Source organism: Babylonia areolata, unplaced genomic scaffold (genome assembly GCF_041734735.1).
Source record: "Babylonia areolata isolate BAREFJ2019XMU unplaced genomic scaffold, ASM4173473v1 tig00009200, whole genome shotgun sequence".
NCBI classification, from domain to species: Eukaryota; Metazoa; Mollusca; class Gastropoda; order Neogastropoda; family Buccinidae; genus Babylonia; species Babylonia areolata.
In genome coordinates, this window is record NW_027468428.1 from 25,001 (window position 1) to 27,500 (window position 2,500).

The following is a 2,500-nucleotide window of genomic DNA, read 5'->3' on the forward strand; positions in this document are numbered from 1 at the left end:
CAACAGATTCAGGGCCTGAGAGTGCAACGAATCCATCGGTCTCGGCGGGAGGCGCGCCAAGAAGAAGAAGGAGGAGGAGGAGACCAGACCGGACCGGACCGGACCCCACCCTTTCTTCCTCCTCGACACCGTCTCCCGCCCGTTTCCACGTGCCGGACGACGCCCGGTTAGAGACGGGCGCGCCCTTGACGAGATGAAGCAGGCGTTACGCTTTGGGACGCCGAAGGGGCTGGGGAGCACCAACGACCGTCAGTGAGGGAGGAGAGAAAACGCTTCTCTCGACCCGTCGTCAGCGAACGCACCGAACCTTCTACGGACCGTGAGACGCCGGCCGACAAGCCGAGCCCCGGCAAAGGAAGCCCGGCGAGGCGGCCGTGCGCGTTCACACTTGGACGCGCAGGCGGGAAGCTCGGCAGCCGGGCGGGTAGCCTGCGGGGAGCTGGTGGGCTCCCGAGACTCCCGTCCCCCGACTCGGGCCTCGCACGCCGAGCGGTCGCTAGCTTGCCAGTGCAAAAGACAGAAGCGCGGGGGCAGTAAAGCCAGGCGGACGGGTCGACCGTTGCCGGCTGTGCGCCGACCGGAGCGATCCGCCACGCCACGCCGCGTCCCCCACAACCAGGGTGTCGCATAAGGCGCTGCGAAGGTGGACCTTGATCCACATTGGGCAGAGCCTGAGTTGAGGCCCCCCAGCACGTGCCTGGGGACCAGACGTTGAGGAGTAGGCCTTTTTTTGAGGGCCCAGAAAGTATTTTGGCAATTGTAGCGAGGTTTTGGAGTTTTATCCACAACCTTTACCTGCCTTTTTTTCTTTTTTTCCTTTTTTCTCTCTCCGAGCATGCCAAAGTTGATAGAAAACGCGGTTCGGCATGGACGGGAGCAGGCGTTGAGGAGTAGGCCTTTTTTTGAGGGCCCAGAAAGTATTTTGGCAATTTTTTACTTTTTTATCCACAACCTTTACCTGCCTTTTTTTCTCTCCGAGCATGCCAAAGTTGAGAGAAAACGCCGTTTGGCATGGACGGGAGGAGGTGTGGAGGAGTAGTCCATTTTTGAATGGCAGCGGAAAGATTTTGGCAATTGTAGCGAGGTTCTTCGGACTTTTATCCACAACCTTTACCTGCCTTTTCCTCAGCGAGCATGCCAAAGTTGAGAGAAAACGCCCTTCGCCATTGACGGGACCAGACGTTGACGACTACGTCTTTCTTTTTTTCACGGCGCCTGAACGATTTGGGCAATTCTCCACAGCGCGTTTACTTTTTATCCACAACCTTTACCTGCCTTTTCCTCAGCGAGCATGCCAAAGTTGAGAGGAAAACGCCGTTTGGCATGGACAGGAGCAGGCGTTGACGACCAGGTCTTTTTTTTGGTCTTTTTTTTTCACAGCGCCGGAAGGATTCAGGCAATTCTCCAAAGCCGGTTACTTTTATCCACAACCTTTACTGGACCTTTTTTTTCTTTTTTTCCTTTTTTCTCTCTCCGAGCATGCCAAAGTTGATAGAAAACGCGGTTCGGCATGGACGGGAGCAGGCGTTGAGGAGTAGGCCTTTTTTTGAGGGCCCAGAAAGTATTTTGGCAATTTTTTACTTTTTTATCCACAACCTTTACCTGCCTTTTTTTCTCTCCGAGCATGCCAAAGTTGAGAGAAAACGCCGTTTGGCATGGACGGGAGGAGGTGTGGAGGAGTAGTCCATTTTTGAATGGCAGCGGAAAGATTTTGGCAATTGTAGCGAGGTTCTTCGGACTTTTATCCACAACCTTTACCTGCCTTTTCCTCAGCGAGCATGCCAAAGTTGAGAGGAAAACGCCGTTTGGCATGGACAGGAGCAGGCGTTGACGACCAGTCTTTTTTTTTGAAGGATTCAGGCAATTCTCCAAAGCCGCCTCTCTCCGAGCATGCCAAAGTTGATAGAAAACGCGGTTCGGCATGGACGGGAGCAGGCGTTGAGGAGTAGGCCTTTTTTTGAGGGCCCAGAAAGTATTTTGGCAATTTTTTACTTTTTTATCCACAACCTCCGAGCATGCCAAAGTTGAGAGAAAACGCCGTTTGGCAGGATTGTAGCGCAATTGTTCTTTTTTATCCACAACCTTTACCTGCCTTTTCCTCAGCGAGCATGCCAAAGTTGAGAGGAAAACGCCGTTTGGCATGGACAGGAGCAGGCGTTGACGACCAGGTCTTTTTTTTGGTCTTTTTTTTTCACAGCGCCGGAAGGATTCAGGCAATTCTCCAAAGCCGGTTACTTTTATCCACAACCTTTACTGGACCTTTTTTTTCTTTTTTTCCTTTTTTCTCTCTCCGAGCATGCCAAAGTTGATAGAAAACGCGGTTCGGCATGGACGGGAGCAGGCGTTGAGGAGTAGGCCTTTTTTTGAGGGCCCAGAAAGTATTTTGGCAATTTTTTACTTTTTTATCCACAACCTTTACCTGCCTTTTTTTCTCTCCGAGCATGCCAAAGTTGAGAGAAAACGCCGTTTGGCATGGACGGGAGGAGGTGTGGAGGAGTAG